Raw genomic sequence first — 21,161 nt, 5'->3', positions numbered from 1 at the left:
GGAGCTCTAATCTGTTGACCTTGAAAAATAACAACCATTGTGTACTTCTCTTAACACAGGCTTGGGATCACAGACTGCACTAATTTACCAGCTGCAGCAGCCTTTGCCATGAAAATAAATGCTTGCACACATTTAAAGAGGCCTATTTACCATGCTTCATTCTACCACTACGCATGATTACACTTACCTGTGCTCCAGCATTTATGGATTTGTTTTATTAAGCCTTCAATTTCACATATATCAGGAAGACCCCTCTCCCTTTTTACAGTGCTTCTCTCACAGCTGGTAAGTGCATTTCATCATACCGTGCTGAACTTACATAACAATGGGATTTTCTATTCTGGTGGCAAGGTAAACTGTAAATGTAAGCCATACCTGAGTTAAAGATATGGTAGAGAGTATCTATCATATTATTCAAGCCCTATCAAATTGATATCACACATGTGTCGGCCTTGTTAGCTCAGCTTAGCTGCGGAATGGTAATGTGTATTTCTGCCAGCAAGGCAGTCTCTGTCGCTCCCAACAAGACTGTAGGCCTGGGGGTTGCCTTTCTCTCATCCTTTGTGATGGCAGGTAACACCCTCTTCAGCCACTCCACAGGAAACTGTTTTAGGAACAGAAATAAAAGGGAACACCCATCACAAAAGGACTAGTCAAACACCATGGTGCTGAATACCAAAATGGTCTTTGATTATGTGAAAAAAGTTAGGGGTGGGGTTAGTGCAGACAGCGGGAGCTCAGACCAGCTGGAGGAAGGCTGCACAATCTTGTTCTCTCTATTTATCTCTCTTTCTCCTGTCCCCTCGATTTCCTTTAACACAACACAATTTAGGTGTGATGTCAGAAGGAAAATTCCACTTGTTTCAAGAACAGAGACCGGACCCTTGAAGCATGTTTGCTTATGTCCACGTTTCTGTAGAAATTGTGTTTAAAAGTAGGGGTCTCACATTCCTTATTTTAATTATCTCTGTACTCCAACCTTTAAAGAAGATTTCATTTGGACCCAGTTGGCCTACCAGTCCTTTCTAAAGCCCTCCATTTGCAAGTGCAAGGTGGCTGAGAGGAAATGGCTAGCATGTTGTACATCCTCTGACAAACTGGCCTGCCGCCTGCTCCAAAGGCAATACCGGCTCTCTGTCCGCACTAAGAAAAGAGCCCACATCCAAGCCTGTGTCTCTGCAGCATCTAACAACTTGGCCAAACTCTTTAAAATCTGCAAAGAGCTGGCCAATCCTGCTGCAGTCTCTACCTCTCCTCTCCCCTCCCAGGCCCTCTGCACAGCCCTGGCTTCTCATTTCATCTCTAAAATCCAGGACATCCTGCCCACCCTCTCCTCTGCCCTCTACTCTCTCCTCTACCTCTGGCCCACCTTGTGGCCACCTCTCCTCTCTCCTTCTCTTCATTTCCTCTGTTCTCCCCTGACAAGGTTTCTAGACAAGTCTGATCTAAGAAAGTCTTGTCAAAATAGGTTCTACCCTGTTCTTCCAAAACCATCAAGGACCACAAGGCCACCCTTGCTCCTGCACTGGATGACTTCTGCAACTACTCCTTCACCTTCCCTTCCCCCATGAAACACTCTCTTGTGCACCCTCTTCTCAAGAAACCCTCAGCTGACCCCTCCTGCTCGGCTAACTATCGCCCGATCTCCATCACTCCTTTCTTGGGAAAACGCCTGGAAAAGCTGGCCATCTCCCAGCTTAATCATCACACTGAATATGTTGGTTGGTGATACAACCCATATCATTCAACAATTGGAAACCATCCCTTGGGAAAAGAACTACTGGCTCATTACAATGGATGTTTATGCACACGTATTCTCCATAGCAAAGGACTACTCACAATGAAATACTTTCCCAAAACAAGATCCTTATCCTATCATGAGCAAAACCAGATGATCTTGGAAATGTTATTTTTCACCTTCAACAACAATATATTTACATTCAACGAACAAACATGCAGACAGATTCAAGGAACTGCCATGGATGCCAAATATGCCCCAGTGTATGCCAACTTATATATGGGGCATTGTGAATTGGAGCACGCATGGCTGCACTGGTCATTTACCGAACACAACAATGTTATCTACTGGGATGGTACATTGACATTACATTGATGATATCATCATGATTTGGAACAGTACCATCCCACAATTTCAGAATTACTTCCAACACCTCAACACCAATACTTACAACCTGAAACTCACCACTGAATATAGTCAATAAAGAATCAATTTTTTGGACATCACTCTTTACATTTAAGACAATACAATTCATATAACGTTATACACAAAACCAACTGCAGCAAACAGCTTACTTCATGCAAGAAGTAACAATATTCCCTATGGAGAAATGTTAAGACTAAAGAGGAATTGCACCACCAACCAAGAATTTGTCAACCATGTTTCACGAACAATGCAAAATTTCAAAGAAAGAGGCTATAATTAAAATCTCATTCTAAAGAGCTATAATAAGACCCATCATAGGACCAGGACACAGCTCCTACAAGATAAAGCTAAATCTCCCATGACAACCAGCTCTCATCAACCAATTTGTTTCATCACCACGTACAACACCAACAAAAACATTTTCAAAAGGATTCTTGAAAACAATTGGAATATTCTCAAGACAGACTCAAATTTACAAAAAATACTGGATGACTATCCCCTTATCATGTTTCGCAAAGCAAAATATTTGAAGGATCAGCTTAGTCCATCTCTCTTCCAGAGTAAGAAACCGACTGTCACAACTTCAGAGTCAATGTGGCTACAACCACCACAATGTGGGAATTATAAGTGCGGTCAGTGCACAATGTGCAAATATTCAGACAATGCTATAACCACCATTGTCAAACCAAATGGCACACAAGTTAAAATTCAACAAATGATCAACTGCAACAGTATATATGTAATTTATGCAATTGAATGTCCATGTCACTGTCTTTAAATAGGTAGTACCATTCGACAACTCAAGACACGAATAAGTGAACATATTCGAGCAATACAGCACAACAATCTCAAATCACCTTTAGCCATGCACTTTTTGACAGCTCACAAACCAGAACAATTGAAAGATCTTAGGTTCTTCGGCATTGAAAAACTATGCCCCCCCCTCGAGGGGGAAATCTAGAACAATTTTTCAGAAAAAGAGAAGCGAAATGGATTTGTAATATGGACTCTTGCCATTCTGGTCTAAATTCTGACCAGGAATTGTTTCATTTTTTATAGGGGTCTTGTGCAAAATATTTTGTCATCTTGTTCTACTAGTCTTCACTAACATCCAATCAGTTCAGCTTTTTTGAACCTACATTAAATCATGGTCAGTTTCAACAAACCTGAAATCGTGCTTTACCTTGTGCAGCTACATAGCCTAGTTGCTTTTGTTCAACTTTACAAGTAAAACAATCCTCATTATCTAATCATGTTTATCCTATAACGCAGGCAAATATATTGTAGGGTCATGTCATTCACAAATATATTTTCTTCACATAGTCATTTGGTCTTTCTATAATCCAAGGATCATTAATCATTATACCATTTGTAATTCTATGCTTTGACCTATCCAAGATGGCCATCCTACGTGCGTCTATGACATCATCGCGTGTATGTACGGGATGACGTCATTGCACACTATTTAGGATGGCCATTTTGGTTTAGTTTTATGTTGTTCACGGCTATCAGACTGCATCCTTACCTCGTTTTTAACATCTTCATTTTCCAGACCAGGTAAGCGCACCGCATTTTTGTAATCTAACAATTCTAAACTAACTTGCTTTCTTCAACACAAAGATATTCGAATACCATATTAGAATAGGTATTTACAAAACGTCTATATAATCCTAGGTACGCCAGCATTGACAAACCTCTAAGTCATGAAAATTAAGTACCAAAATCCAATTTAAGATCTCTACATCTTAGAGCAACATGTAGTAAATGCCATCTCCTATTTGTTCTATATGAAACTACTTTCAACTATATACACACAATAGACCTACAGTTTAGCTTTGTCTCCGTTTCAGAGGGTACAACTCACATTCTTTGTTATCATTTGAGTTACCACAAACTATAACTGAAGTTGAAGTGTGTACATGAGGTTTTATTGTGTTTTTTTTTCAAATATAAATACAAGGTTTTTTGTATTTTTTTTTCAAAAATAAATACAGGTTCTTTCAGTAAATAAACAGATTTATTTTTGACCAAGAGGTTTTGGGGGTAGGGGGGTTCAAATATAAATACAGTTTTTTTCAGTAAATAAACAGATTTATTTTTGACCAAATATTGTGCCTATTGTGCTATTTTTTTTCGTATACGCGTGGACCATGACAACCCATATTCTAAATTCATGGTCTAGCTCAGGACAGTCTCTGAGCAGGTCCAAGTCACAGCTAATACTTTCAAACTGCAACATCAATTTTTCGCTACTAAAGAACTAGATTGGAAGTGTGCCGTTGCTGTTTAAGACTGGTGTTGTATATTAGGTTGTCTCCATGAGCATCAGTCTAGCTTCAGAGCAGCCAGAAGCACGGAAGCTGCTCTTCTGAACATCTGTGAAGACCTGCTCTCTAACCTTGATTCTAATCTCACCTATTTCCTCATCTTACTTACACGGTCAACCATGCCATCCTGCTCAATTGTCTCCGTGATAACCTGGGTATCACCGATCAGGACCTGGCCTGGCTGACCTTGTTCCTCTCTGATCAACCTTCCCAGATTCAACTTAAGTCCTTCCTTTCCTCTATCTCACTCTCTACCTGTGGTGTTCCCCAGGGGTCTAACCTCTCTCTCTGGCTGTTCAAACAATAGATGGCACCCTTGCCCACCACATTGCCGCTCTCTGCTCCCACTTTCAGTGCTATGCGGATGACACTGAGCTTGTTTTCAGGCTCCTCTCTGCCACCTCTTCTCCTTCTCTCATCTCTGACTGTATGCCATCCAGGAATGGTAGGCCACCAATGATCCCTGCCTTAATAAATGTAAGATGGAGATTCTCCTTATCGGCACACCCTCCTTTCCTGTCACTCTCAGGCTGGCCTCTCTTGGCCCTCTTCCTGCTCCCACCTGTGAGGCTAAGTGCCTCTGGGCCATCTCCAACTCCACACTCTCCTTTTCTCCTCACATCTCTGATGTCTCTAAGAAGTCAAACTTCCAACTGCACCTCCTCAGAGGTATTCTTCCTTTCTTCTCCTTCCGCCAGAAGCTCTGTGTCTCTCGAGCTCCGGTTCTCTCTAGGCTGGACTACTGCAACAGCCTCTTTCTAAATCTCCCTGCCTCTACTCTCTGTCCTCTGCAACTCATCCAGAACAGGACTGCAAGACTTGTCCTGGGCCTCAAGCCCAGGGATTGTATGTCTCCAACACTGAAATCCCTGTATTGGCTCCCAGTGGCTGCTAAGATTATGTTCAAGACCCTCTGCATTGTCCTCAAGGCCACTGGGGCTTGGGTCCTCAATACCCCCAACTCTCTCTTCGTAACTACCATCCTACTCTAGCTCTCCGCTCCTCCACCTCCAACTCCCTCAGGGTCAGTTGCTTCTTCAAGCAACAAGTTGGTGGTAGATTTTTTTCTTCGGCTGGGGCCTCCCTCTGGAACAGCCTCCCTGCCACTCTGAAACTTGAGGAGAACCATCTGCAGATCCGGAAGCACCTCAAGACCTTCCTCTTTGGTTCTGCCTTCTTTCTTCCTCTCCCCTGCTGATTTCCTGTCTGATACTGCACTGGTCACTTGGCTACATTCTGATTTGGGCCCAGGTCGCTGCCCACCCAGTTGCACACCACACTGCCTCACAGGCAACCCTTGCACTAGGGTCTGTATCTGTAACCCTACAGTCCCCCTACCTGCACTTTTGGACACCTGTTGTCTGCACTTACCCTTACACCTGCCACCTGCTGGCCGCACTTCTTGTTATTGTTTTTTATGTCATGTGTAGCACTGCCCACCACCCTTTCCCCTGGCACATGTCCCCTCCCCCTCCTCTGCACTTGCGCGATCTCAATGTCTCTTGGCCTAGTACGTAGATTCCTCCTGGACGCTCATGCATCCAATCCAAGGTGCCTGTGTGCTATGGGTGAATTAAATGTATATGTACCTATAGTGATGTTTGTGTTACTAAGTTTCTATTTCCATAACTATAGCAATGAAAACTGAAGTGAGTATTATGTTGATTATTTCTCATGATTGGTCTTGGAAACAACTTGTATATCTTAAATGTGATTCCATTATATCTGTTGTGTTAATAAATAGACCTTCTGTGCAACCCAGTGTGGTTCTTGTCCTGAAAGGGAACGGAAACTGTATGTAATCAATGCCATTAAATTGGAGGTCCTAGATTTGTAAAAAGAACTTTACTGAATAAAGGAGAATTGTGCGTACCTGGGTTGGTGCGGGTGAAAAGTTCACCTGAATTAGATATCTCTCAGTTAAAACATCCTACAGAACTGGAGGTTGCACCAAAATATGATTTCTGGGATGACTAGTGCTATTGCAACCTAGATCCTTTTTACCCAAATGGTGCAGAGCTCAGGAATCTGCATGAAAGCATTGTGTTGCATTGAATTACGTGGTATTGCTCCTGCAACCTCACGAGGAAACATTAATGTGTACACAGAAGTAGATATTGTTACTCAGAACATTATTAGAGGTTTCAATTTTGATTGGCAGTGGTAAAATAGGAATAAGAAAAGTGTGCCTTTCTGCTAAGAGGTTGTTGCAATTAAACTGTGATATGTCTGACATATTTATTTATTTACTTTTTATACCACGCCACATGCCCACAGGCCTCACGGCGCACAAATATAGCAGTATCTGTGGCGAAGGCCCATGCCCTTTCAGAGTTATATTTAAAAGGGGATTGGATAGCCACAGATATTGACCTTTGGAAGACAGAGATGTTAGGCAGTATCACCTCAGTGTGCGGGGACAATTGGGAGGAGTGTGGTATATTAAACCAATCCGTACAAAGGTTATATATGATTTCCACTTTCAAAGAAGAGATCTTTAAGCTGATCCTCCTCTATGCAGACCTTTTTTTCACCTCCAACTGGTGGAGGGCTGATTAGAAGACAGGGAGGTTCAGATTAAACAGTGCTAAGAAGTAGCCCTGAAGAATACTGCATACCGGCTGAGCGCCATGCAATTGTCTAGCGACCAACTGGGCTGCAAGAATACTGAAAGAAAGCCAGGTTTCCATCTTGCAACAGTAAAATGTCATGGATTAAATGAAAGTTGATATTCATATATCTCGTGATGAACTGATAAATCAGATGACAGTTTCCTGGACACTTATTTTATTTTATTTATTTATTGTTTATTTGAAGGGCACTTATACATCAATAAATTGTGTTTTAAAGCACCCTAATATTCGAAATAAGCTACACTGAAACTATAATGACCAATCTGCACATATCAATGCCTTGTTAGACAACATTGAGACCCTAAAACTCAATTTACTGCAATGAAAACAAAAAAATAATACATTCATTCTCAAAGAAGTTGAGTCCCAAAACCAAAATGAACAAATTAATCATAATGTAAGTCTTACAAAAGACAGAGGGGTCAGTTTTCACAAGAGTGTGATGCTCTAGCTCTTGAGAAGCAGCAACTGATCCAAAAACTCAAACAGGCATAGGAAAATTAGGGTTTGAACCAGGTCTCTTCCCAAGAACTAAAAAAGGGGAAAGACAGACACTTGCCTCTGCCTCTGCGGGACAAACTGGAACAAATAGAAACTGACATGAAACTGGCTTAATTAATTTTATGAAATTAAAAGTGTACTTTGAAAAAGAAATGATGCACTTGCAAGAGAAAATAAAAAATTCAAGGAAGCGTCAGTGTGATTCAAAATTGCCAGCATGAGAATGAATGTTTACAACAGCAATAACAAAACAAGAAGGATGTGTTTTGTTAACTTCCAATACCAAAATGCTGTAATCTCATCAGGCCAGCATAGGTGATTTGAGAGAGCAATTAGCCCAGCATAAGCAGAGCATGGTTATGGAAAAAAAATGAATACATTTGCCCAAGAAGTAATGGATCATAAAATGTGCCTACCATTACCCAGCAGACAACCACCAGAGGCAAGGACTTCGGAAGAGGGGATCCTTCCCTCTTGCCAAATGCCTCACTCCACACTCCTATAGGCAGTCTGAGAGGTGTCTAGCAGCCCCTCTTTCAAATATTTCTGATCAGGAAGGAAAGTATTCCTTATCTGATGTAAATGACTTCTTGTCTTTACCAGAGAAAAGGGGGGAGGGTGCCCCATTCAGCATGTCAGGAGGGGCCACAAGTGGAAATGAATATACAGTTGGGCAAGAGGAAACATGTCATGATGGGTTGAGAGATTTGGAACTGCAGAAAATGATGCTGCAGAGAAATCATTATGCTCACTTAGCTGACATCGAAAGACAAAAGCTTCAGCCAAAGAAGGCCATTTTAAAAGCCTCTTCCGATCAGGGAGACCTAGAGAATTCTCCTCGACCATCTAGGGCAAGAGACACTGTTAATTTTCAGCCCTCGGAAGACTAAACACCATATTACTGACCTCCAAAAAGTGATCCTGGGAGAATAACCCTCGATTTCCAAGAGAAAAGAACAATGAAAGGAGCCTGTGTCCCGTGCATCTAGAAGGTAGTCCTGAAGAGAAGTAGGGAGGCCCCAGATGACAGTAGGGAATGAAATTCCAGCAGTAGCTCCGATTCAGGGGAGGAGTGGACTTAGGTTCATAGACTCAAGAAGGGAAGATCCCAAAATGGTTTAATCAAAGACCCTATAATATAAATAAAAGACATCAAAAGTTGTATGACCCCTTATCATAAAAACACCAAATAATCCATGTGGTAGAGCTGTATGAGGAAATGATGTCCTCATAGTACTGGCTGGCACTCTCCTTGAATAACATCTAACCTCTATCTCCAGTTTTTTTTTATTTTTATTAACGACCTAGGGAACTTTCTTGTTCTTTCTGAGTGCCTTTATTGAATTTTATAAAATTAGTTACAGTTTCACCATAAGTTTAAAAGACAGTAATAGAAGTCTAACAGCAATGAGACAAGAGCCTTATGGCTCCATGTATTGCACCAATCATTGTACTGTCATGATGTCTTAAACTTATTATTGTTTACACGACAAGAACACGCCTTGCTAAGACCGAAGAGTTATACTGAACAAGGCTAAGTAGAATCTAGCATTCTTGTTACAACATATTCTTATGTTTTCATACATTCTGAGAGCATAACATCTCCCAATACATTCACAGGCTTCTTTCTTTTAATTAGGTGGAAGATGTAAGCCCTCTAAACTAAAAGAACAAGAGAAGAATCATTACAGCCCCACCCATGCTACATTATGATTAAGGTCAACTGTACGTCGCAAATTTCAATAAAAAAGACACATTTGTAGGTTTTCTCAGTTGGACCATGGATAAATAAGTCTCCCTATCTTTTTTCTCAAGTGAAAACAGGGTCTCTTGGAAAGAAATCCCACGACGTGATGAAGGCCCACTTTCAATTTTGTGACAAACGTCTCATGATGAACGGGTCTGAAATGTGGCCACGAAACACAGTGTATTTACCTCTTCTTGATTAAACATTACATTCTTGGTAGTTACTTCTTGGGGGGAGTCAATCCCTGAGTCACAACGAGCAGCCCTACTGTACAGCAGGATTATATACCCCCTTTTTGGAAGCTATTTAACAGTCTAACTTTGAATACCGCTCCCTCTCTGTCTTTAGTCTCAATTGCTTAACATACTTCGGTTCAGTGTATGTAAGGTACAACAGGTTGTGGATCACGTTACTCATTTGTCAATGCTCATACTCCGTAGTATTGTTCAAATTGCATTTGCACACAATTTGGAGTACTAACCCCTTGATGTGAGCATCGTTCTATCACCTTGTAGGTCATATTAATTGTAATACAGCATAAACTAAAGACAAAATGCTCAATGCTGTGCTTTATGTTTTCTGTGTGATGTTTGATGTTTTTACAAGTGTTGAAAAAGTGGAACAATACATTGGTTTTTAATAGACAATGGGCCTCATTACACGGATGGCGGTAAGGGTTTCCCGGTACTGGTAAGGGCACTGGTACCGGTAAACCCTTACCGCCTTACTACGAGGTCCCTTTGCGGGTTGGTACTTTAACGCCTGCTGTTTAGCTGGCGTTAAAAACCAACCCGCAAAGGGATCAGGGTGCTAATTACGGTACCGCAATTTGCGGCACCGTAATTAGCGCCTTCCCCATTGCCATAGAGCCTTATGGGGCAAAAATGGGAATGGGGAAGGGCAATGGGGGAAGGGGGAATTACTGCCCCGCCAACCTTGGAATAGGGCGTTAATTCCCCTTTCCTCCAAGGCGGTGCCAGTATTTTACCGGCATTGACCAAGGTGCTAATAGCACCTTGGTCCTCCGCCTACCGTGTAATGAGGCCCATTCAATAGCAGATATTGATGGAAAACTGCTTGTTGAAGTTCCGATTATCATAATTGAATGCGTTTACGGGAGGTGGAGCCAGTTTCCTTGTTGTTGTAGCTCATTTGGATTAAGGAATGATTTTAACAACATGAATATATGAAATTGACATTTACTGTTGAGTTTTCCAGCTTCTTTACAGGGCTGGAAGACCAAAATCACGATAAGTGGTCTACCTATAAGGCAGCCATTTGAAAACATTTTTCTATCCATAGAAAACCACAAGAGGCCCGCAAAGCTGCATATATTATGGAAAGAGCATGGCGTATTTGATATCTCTCTCTGGTATAGTCTTTATCATGTCCCTGTAGGATTTCCTCAAGGCTTGTACCTTGTTGGAAAAGTCTGCGAAAATACGGCTCAGCGCTCCTCTGTAGTCCCTGTATCCCGGGTCGGGCATAAGATTGTAGCTTGTTCTCTATAGTTAAGCAGTAGTGCAATGACTGGCCTTGGGAGGTGTCCCCGGTATAGATCACCTACCAGGAATTCTGTGTGCGTACTCAACCAATAAAACCAAGGAGAAAACTTCAGAGTCCAGAACTTCCTTTGAAAGTGATTCCACTAGTATTTCCAACGAGCGGTTATCACTGGCTTCGGGTATTCTGACAATTCTGACATTATTCCTCTGAGATCTGAATTCTATGTTTTCCTGCTTGTCTATGAGGTCCTTCAGGGAATTTGTGTGCTGGACCACTTTGCTCGTCGTTCATGTCACCTCATCTTCCACAGATGATATCTGGATTTCTGCTGTGTCCTGTCGATCCCCATGCTTATCTAGGCAGACCATCATATGGTCGACTTTGCAAGTTAGGGAGTCAAGCTTGACGTCTAGTGAGAGTATCCTAGCTTGCAGTTGTATGAGCAACTCCTTGATGTCTCCAGATCTACATAAAATCTGCTGGTTTGGTCCATTTGAGTCTCGGATAGGGCCAACCCCTGTGAATTCCCCTTACCCTCGAGGCAGCCATCTGAAACAGGAGTTTGGATTGATGCCGATCTGCTTATCTCATGTGGAGTGTTCCCAGGCAATACTACCTCAATCCTCATGCTCTCTGGCTGCAGGACAATCCTTCCCCACCTGTAGAAATGATCAGAACCCTCTGTTGATAGACCCACCAGTCTGTAGAGCAGACAGGCCCCTCAGAATCCCCAGAGGTTCTACTGCTGCCTCCTGAGCACGCCCTAGCGGGCCAAACTGGAAGAAAGGTGCAGCAAGATCAGAAAGTTCTCGCCAGGGATGCCATCCAACAAAGCGGAACAACATTTCTTTCTCCACGCTTTCGTCTCATCCTCACCTCTTGCCTGGTGCCACCTTAGTTTCCACCACTATGGTCATGGATAGTGCTTGTTGAGTGCAGTACCTCTCCCCTCACCACTGTGGCTCCTTTGCTTCTGTTCCTCGGTCCGCTCCATCAACTGTGCCCCTCTTAGAGCTTGCCTGCTCAGGTTTGCATGCACTGTCGGTTGCCCCCTCTCACATAGCTCCTGTTGTCTCTCTTCCACCTCTCGCTACTTCCAAGGAAGGTTAAGGGGTGTGTGGTCTCACAGCCACCTTCAGCACATGTCCAAGCACTGGTGTGTCTATTCCAAGTGGGCCGCCTCCCAATGACCCAGGAGGCCTCTACCACAGCAGCATTTTACTCGCCGACCAAACACGTCGCTACTCACCACCAATATAATACTCGGGCCTGGGCTTACTGGTCCGCCAATCTCTGCTCAGGTCCCAGCCGGCCCCTGCTCACATGGGCTAACTGCAGATGGTGGGGGTTCACCCAGCCATAATAGTTGTCATGCTCTGCCTCTGCCTCTTCTCTTCATGCCAGGTGAGCACTTGGCTTCGCCACCAGCTGGTCTCCGCTCTCCCCGCTCACAGATCAGCCCTCTGGTGGGTGCCTAAGGCCAGGTCAGGTTAGGGCACACAGACCACTCCCCTTCACTCCCTCCAGGAATATTCAGGGTGGTGGACACTCATTGCTCAGCACTGGCTGACTGCCTCATGCTGTCACTGCCGTGGCAGAGATATAACCACCTTTGTGTCTCAACGATCAGAAGCTTGCAAGACAGAATGCCTGATTTGTGATTGTTGTTGAATTTTCCACTTAGCTCCATGGCTGCACCAGTCTCTCCACAACCCAAACTGTGGGTGTTAATTTTGCTCTCACTGCTGGAAACCAGATAAAAGATGAATGCGCCCCGTATCCACACCCTCGTACCCACAGTTTGGAAATGTTTGAGTCAATGCCCAACACATTTCTTGCTTTGCAGAATCCAGTGTTTGGTAGACATTCAGGCACTTAAATACTCTAATCAAGGTTGTGATGTGAACCGTGAAAAGCTTTTAACTTTTTTTCCCATATATTTAATTTGTCTGTTTCTTTATGGTGGAGCTTAATTCAAGAAGATATGGCACACTTACTTGGTCATATGAGGATGTGCTCACAGATGGGAGCAGTTAGCAAGGGATCATTGCACAGGCATGGGGAAGTAACAATGCAGGTGCACATACACATATGCAGCAAGAAATGGACACACAACTAGGTGATGTAGCAAGGAGTTGTGAAGATCCAATGTTAGGTTTAGTGGGAAGTGTAGGGTGCGCCAATCAAGGTGTTGTGAATGAGACATTTATTGGGGATGATAGTTTTGAGAGGTACAAGTGTGTTGGAGAGTCAGATGTTGATGATGTGGGTGTTGCAGGACCTGTGGTTATGGACAGAGAATGCCTGTGTTTCTTTCCTTCCTTTCTGGCTCAGCCAAGTAGAGGTCTGCACATGTCCTTGCTTTGTCTGGATTATAGGGCTGAAGTGATGCATATGTTATCAGGAAGGTGGCTTTGGGTCTTGAGGGAGGCATGCATGTAGATAGTGCATGCTTTTTTGAAGCTGACCTGTATTTGAGATGTGAATTAATGCTGTTTGATGGAGTTCTTATCTGTGTTAGACTTAGCAGTTCTTTTTTATGGATGATGGTTCAACATGCAAAGCACCTTTCTGGTGTGTGAGGGTGGTGTCCATAAGGGCTTTGTGGGGGCATGGAGGTGGCCATCAAGGTGAGAGGGGACAAAGGTGTGGATGCAGGTGTGATTTATTTTGATGGGAAGAGATACTCAAGTTATGTCTTTCCTATTGTTATGTGCTCCTGGAAGGAAAGTTATCTGTTGTTGTGGGATAGAAGTGCCCATAGGAGGATAGCTTGCGGTAGTGGTTGTAGGTGATATGAACCCTGTCCCACTCACCTGTGCAGCCACGCCCCTTGTTTTCCTTTCTTCTGTTAGGTCACTGGTCATCCCTTTGCCAGCTACACTAAGGGCAGTACTGACACACTGAAGAGTAGTTCCTGTGCTGACCACTTTGGAGCATATAGTACCACAACCAGAGGCCCTTCTCGTCACACAATAGGTGTGCTCTCTGCAATGATTTAACTGCCCCTCTATGTTCCTGCAAACCAGACATACCATATCCATTAATTATTGACGTTGCTGCTCTCAGACAACAGAATTGACATGGCATTGCAGATACCTCACACATGTCACCATAGGGTATGTATGCACTGCCACTGCTCCCCACTACATGGGGAGTTATGTTCTCCTACATACGCCCAACTACATGACATGCATCATATGTTGCCAAGCTGATCCTGACACACAGCGTCTACTCCTTCATGACTGACACCTGTATGTCACGCACATACACCCACATTCCAGAGATCCTCATTCACATCAGCTACTGCTTACTATGTTCAGTCCTTCTGTGGAAGATGGTGGTAGGCATCCTCCTCTTTCACTATCACTCATGCCCATGCTCCCCAATGTGCCTCTACACCATTGACTTGTTCTTTGTACTCGTTGGCAGATTCCTGCTTTCACCTACATGTCACTCAAACTCCAAAAGATGAATTGTACAATTAGAAACTTCACAGGCTTGCTAACTACGATGTATCTCATTCACCCAAACATCTTCCTCACTTTCTTCCATGTTCATGGAAGTTCTGTAAAAAAGGGTTGAATGAAGGTGGACAGTGCATTCTCTGCTCTGTGAACCAGACACAGTACACAATAGACACATCACAGATAAAAAGGTTCCATCCCTTGCTCCTCATGAACACCCTGGACACCTTCTGTCATGTTTGTCCAATGACACAGTACTTGACACAGGTGAATTGACAATTGGCGTTCACATGAGTCATGCCAGCCCAATCAACCCTATCCATGGGTATGGATGCAAGCAGGCACTGAGATCATTCAGTTGTTTCTCAGTGTTGGCTGTCAGGATAGTTCTCAACACCATCCTCTTCTCATGAGGCAATGTTAGTGAAAGTTCCATGAATTCAAGTTGCTTAACCAATCAATGTCGAATGGTGTTGCTGACACTGTTCAACATCATGCAATCTGTGTAGCCTTGCCCTTCGGCAGCCTGGTACACTGAAGGCCTCAACCTCTACAATTGTGACATCAGCAGAGGAGGAGTGACTTAGCCAGTTTCCAACATGGTATTTACGATGGGGTACCATGAGACTGCGTTTTAAACTACCTCTCCTGACTCCATGGGAACCCGCTTGGAAGAACCGGGAATTTACTCATAACAGCGGTTGTCACTTCTGCACAGAAAAGGAGGAAACGAGTACACATTTGATGTTTTTTGTCCTCAATATGCTCAGCGGCAGGCCTTATATTTGGTACCAATTTTGAAATATTTTAACATTAGGAAATGCAAAGACGCCTTTTATCTTTTAATAATTTGTAATGAAACCTGGGCATTGTCTTCCATGAATAGATTCATAAGTAGGTCTCTGTAGCTTCGTACTAATAACATTAAAGTATTATTGTTTGCTTGTGTCAATTGTGACGGATTCTGATTAATCCTACTATGTTATCATATTTTTTATACTGTTGTGGCATTTATTTCTGTATACATTAATTAATTGTACCATATTATAAGAATAGTATTCAAAGTTTATACACACACACAGATTCCATCCTTGGCCAACTCAGGTGTGTGCAGTCTACACAATGTGAATTGATATCCAGTGGAATGTGCAAACGATGAATTTGTACCATAGGCAAAGAGATCAAGAAAGGGAGATTCCTCTTGGGGCCGTGACACATTGGGGGTCATTCCGACCCTGGCAGTAGCGGGTTTACGGCACTGGTAAGGATGCCGATGTCCTTAACCCCCTACTGCCCTATTACGAGGTCCCTTAGCAGGTTCCACCAGTACCGGCTGGTTTTACCAGCCGGCATTAGTGGGACCTGTTAGGGGTCATGGAGCTAATTATGGGCCCGCAGTTTGCGGGCCCGTTATTAGCTCCTTCCCATTCCCATTGAGCCCTATAGGGGCTCAATGGGAATGGGGAATGGTTTCTGAAATGGGGACTTACCGGGTCGGCATGGGTCGGAATGTCCCGGTAAGTCCCCATTCCGACACCACGGACCCAGAACCGAGTTTGGAGGCAGCCATGATGCTAATAGCACCATGGCTGCCTCCAAACTCGGAATAACCCCCATTGAATGGAGTATCTCCACAACACACATATACAGTAGTCCACAAAGTATTCATACGCCATGGGATGCATCATCATGTTGTGGCTATTCTGAGTTTACATGCACATGAGTTCAAAGCAGCACAGCTAACTGCCTATGTTCAGTGATGGGGGCATTAGTCATGGTAAGCATCCTCCCTGCATCCGTACTGTTGGCCCTTCCGCCTGCAACAGTCATCACTTAGCTGGCAATTAACCACAGTTCAATCAGTCACAGCACCTTATGCTCATCCTGAAGCCTGGAAAGTGCTTGCAATTGTCAAGTAACCAATTAGCTCATCAAGTAATTCTTCATCATCAATTTTTTATTGAAGCTGTTCTCCTTTAGGAACCAGCGGCCAGACATGTGCGGCAGGAGATGTTTCAATGTAAGCAATGCTGCCTCAGAGCCAGGGGCTGCACAGACTCTGCAACCATCAGTACTGTTGTTTAGCCTGTTTCTGAAGTAACTGGCTTTCACATCAGGGTGCCATATGTTGGGGTGATCCTACTTTGCAGCCCCTCTTTCTGGTGTACTTGATGCTATTATAATACGCACTTGCACAATTTTCCTGGTGCTTGGGGGGGAGAGATACCCGTTGAGGTGTTCCACGCAATCAAAACAATTGTCTGTTTAGCGCTTCCATCGCAGGTCAATGTGGGCCCATGGTGAAGTGTTTGCTTTATCATTGATGCTCAGTAAAAAATTCCATGTCAGACTCAGAAAACATAACCAGACTGGTTACAGCAACATAGGCCAGTCCTGCCACATAACAACACTTATCATGTTTGTTTTAACCTTGACTCCTCGCAAAATAAATGCCAAAAATGAACCCTAATCCCCCCACACATCGAAATCAGAGGTACGTTCATCACCACCCATGCAACCAACCACACACCTTCATTCAGCTTCGATAAACATTAACTCACACACTCATAAACATTTACTCGTGCACCCATAAACATTCACAGCATTAAAAACTCTTTCACGCCTGCACTCATAACATACACTCTCATTCACACATGCACCCACACAAAATACACTCTTAAATTCATGCGTGCACCCAAGCATGCACACATTACTACAGATGCAGCCAGGCACACATACACATATTTTTTCTAACCTGCAGCCCTGACCCAGAATCCACACTGCCACTATCAGGAGGATAGGATACTGCACTGGTTCTTTGGCTCCTGCACAACATAGTAGGTACCAGGAAGCAAGGAGAGCGTCCTGGTTCCAGTACATGTGTGCAGGAGCCAGTGTGCCATCTGGAGCAGTTCGGAATGTGTCGGGAGATGCAGGACCTGCCCTCTACGCACATTCACAGCTGCATTATCCCAGCCTGTACCCCCAATGGGCATTGCAAGGCTGGGGAATGTACCCCCAATGGGCATTGCAAGGCTGGGGAAGCAAAATGCCCCATACCTTGCCTGGCCGATTGGGCATGCACTCTGGGGTGCCCTTTGACTGTGTTTCCCATTGACAGTTCAAGCCAGCAAAGGAGAGCTTCCTAAGGTGTTTGTTGCATCTCAGGGAGCGTTTAGTGTTTTCACTGGGCTGACTTAGTGGCTCGTGCAAAATATGTGGGTTGATGCCCGGCCTGCCATTGTGGACGAGCAGCTCTTGGCAGCAAATGCATTCTCAATCAATGCTGCATCACTGTGAAGTCATATCAAGGACAACTGAGAGCAATATTTCAATCAGTGGCTACAGGATATTTGGTGGCCTCTTAGACACAGTCGAACTCAGTATTCTCTATTCAGTGCATAACAACTGTTACATTAATGCTATTCTACACTATTAGTCTTCTATGCAAAACAATTATTTCTATTTCATGTGATATAAGACACTGTTTTCACAATGTTAGCGTGCAGTGTAATGTACGGTTTATCATATGATTGCAGACAAAACAGCTATTGGGGCAGATTCATGGAATTATTTGCGCCGAAAAACGGGGATTTGTGCGCCATTCTGCCCGCAAATCCCCATTTGTTAAACAGGGATTTGTGGGCAAAATGGCGCACAAATCTCCGTTTTACGGCGCAAATAGTTCCATGAATCAGCCCCATAATCAGTTGCTTTGAGAAAGATAAGCGCATCCCAACTCACTCAACAACCTTTCTGTATGCAGTATTCCCATTACAGTTGTCTGAATTCCCACAACCCAAATGTATCTCTTATGCCCCAAATCACTGATCGACTGACATTGTTAAACACACAGTACCCCTAACCAGCACATGAAAACAGTTTAGGATAATAGTAATTTATGTCAATGCAATAAGTTGTTTTCCTGCAAAGTAAAACACAGTCCTATCATGCAATTGTTTATACTTTCGTCTACCAAATTCCCAGACAACTAACAGTACTTTGAAGCTAATGTAGACAGTGGAGTTATCTATTTTGCTATTACGCTAGCCTGTTATACATTTCATAGTACCACATTGCTGAAGTGTGAGCCTGTAACCCAAGCTTACACTATAGGAAACAGCCCAATCTGGCAACACTGACAGTAGAACAAGGATCCACAGCCATTAGGGCCAACTCCCAAGAGTCCCAGCAAGTATAATCAATGTTTCAATGTTGAGGTATGGTGAGCATTTTGGTATAAAACATCTGGTGAGCCACAGGCCATGTAAACCACTGTTTACTATGGGCTAATTACTAGCCTTGACAAGACACATCACAGTGCAGCACAGCAGAGCCCTAGCCCCTGCATCCACAAGACCATAATACAAAACAATAAACACCTAAAGCGGATTGCCAAATTTCTTTGCCACGAGTGATGAGATGCATTAGGAAAGTTCATCATTTGCACAGACAATGGGCTTCATGACAAGTTTGCCGGTCTGGAAATAATGGTGCCGGTAAGCTCAGCGGACCGGCAAACTATGGGTTTGGCTGCCAGAGCCACTGTTCCGGACAGGTCTGATCCCGCAGTGCGCAGCGGTCACGGTAAACAAACCCATCATGGAATCACCGGCACCCTTGTTAACAGTGCCAATGCTTCCATGTCCCAACTCCCATAGAGACCTATGGGACACTATGTGAATGAGGATTCACAAAATTACTAGTGCCTGACTTCCCGGCTGCCGGACTCGTAATAGCCAGTGCCACCAGCAAGTCAGGCACTGGTATATTTTTACGGGTCTGCGGCCAACCACCGTTTGCACCAGCAGGGTTACCGCTGGGCCCACAATGAGGCCCAATGATGTTCCCTATTCCCAAATGGTATCTAATATGTGTGCAGCATAGATGTGCACATTTAGATGCCATTAAACACCTCGTTTGCATGCGTAATTGAGGAAAAATATTGGCTTTGAAATACAGAGAAATCTGCACCATATCACACATTGTTTTTAACAGAAACAGCAGCAAAATTATACAATGCGGTCCCATTTTCATTTCTAGCCCTCAAAAAGAGATAGAAACGCTATTTTCTTTTCATGAAGTTCACTCCCAGTATTTGCGTGGGTGCTCAGAGCCTGTTATTACACTAGTGGTTTGCAAGCACTCCAGATACTAATTTATGCAATGGGGACGGACAGTCACTTTGCATGGTGCTTAAAATATTGTAAATCAGACCCTATGAGTATGCAACCCTGCATCACCGTTATCCAAAAAGACAAAGGGCATAATTCACAGAACATTTTCCTATGGGATTGCGCCATTATAAAACACCTCTCTGAATCAGGTCCAAAGTCTCTAGAGTGATCTCTCTGAAAATAGAGAAATTGCATACCATGTGATATGTGAGGGATTGTGCCCATGCTATCTCCAGATTGTCCATATCAGGAATGAGTATGTAAAAATAGAGAAAGAACAATATTACACAGTCGAGTGGAAATTAGGTAACTGCGTTTCTTAGTAGTGTTCATAGCTCAAATCATAAAGGGAGGACTAGCCCTTAGAGAAGACGTCTCCAGCTTTTACATTAGCAAGTGCTACTTGTAGTTAGGGGGCAATAGACGGAAGCTACTGGTGAGAGCAACTGGGGTGGTGATATTCAGAAGCATAGGAGTTTGTACCAATATATGTGGGTTGTTCATTTGCTCTTAATTCATAATGGGAAATCATATGTATTCACAACATTTTTATTTCATTATTTTTTTATTAGAATCTCTCTCATAAAAGGGGTATCAGAATGTAGGAAACTGATCGGTACATTCAACTTGAAGGGTGACACTGCATGCTCTCCACCTGTGCTCTGTCAACTGGTTTGTAACAAAGCAACCTTGTCCTGCTACCCCTGCTACTGTTATTAGTCTCCTAACTTACTTCTTGCACACCGTGAAGCTGTTAAAAACCAAGAAAATGGCAGAAGGTATGCTATAGACGATTCCTTAATCTAGCATAGAAAAGAGTTTAACTCATTTAGCTTTGGGGCAGAGTTCCATATAGCCCATGCATCTTCAATGACTGGCAGCAGGAGAGGACATTAATGTTGGTGATGCCACTCCACCCCCCCCCTGTACTCAAATGTCTGGTGCACTGAATGGATGGTGAGATTAACGCCTGATTCACACTTTAACGCCTGCTTTTTGCAGGCGTTAAAGTCCAAGGCGCTAAGCGACCTTGGTGCTAATTACGGCACCGTAATTTACAGTGCCGTAATTAGCGCCTTCCCCATCCCCATTATGCCCTATGGGGCAAAAATGGGAATGGGGAAGGGCAAATGGTGAATGGGGAATTACCGCCCCATTCACCTTGGAATGGGGCGGTAATTCCGCCATCCACCATGCCGGAATCCGGCATGGACCATGGTGCTAATAGCACCATGGTCCACCGCCTGAGTTGTAATGAGGGCCCGTAGGTGCTAAACCATGGTGGTATTAGCACCATGGTTCATGCCGGTAATTTACCGATTCTGCCATGGCGGAATGGAGAATTACCACCCCATTCCGAGGTTGGCGGGGCGGTAATTCCCCATGCCGCCATGGCCCTTCCCCATTCCCATTTTTGCCCCTTAGGGCATAATGGGAATGGGGAAGGCGCTAATTAAGGTACCGCAAATTGCGGTACCGTAATTAGCACCAAGGTCCCTTTGCGGGTCCCTACTTTAACGGCTGGTCTACACCAGCCGTTAAGGTCGGGTCCCGCAAAGGGACCTCGTAGTAAGGTGGTAAGGGTTAACGGTCACCGGTAGCATTACCGGTGACCGTTAACCCTTACCGCCTTCCGTGT

Source organism: Ambystoma mexicanum, chromosome 6p (assembly GCF_040938575.1).
Source record: "Ambystoma mexicanum isolate Mex_15411 chromosome 6p, UKY_AmexF1_1, whole genome shotgun sequence".
NCBI classification, from domain to species: Eukaryota; Metazoa; Chordata; class Amphibia; order Caudata; family Ambystomatidae; genus Ambystoma; species Ambystoma mexicanum.
This window is presented reverse-complemented; position numbering follows the sequence as displayed.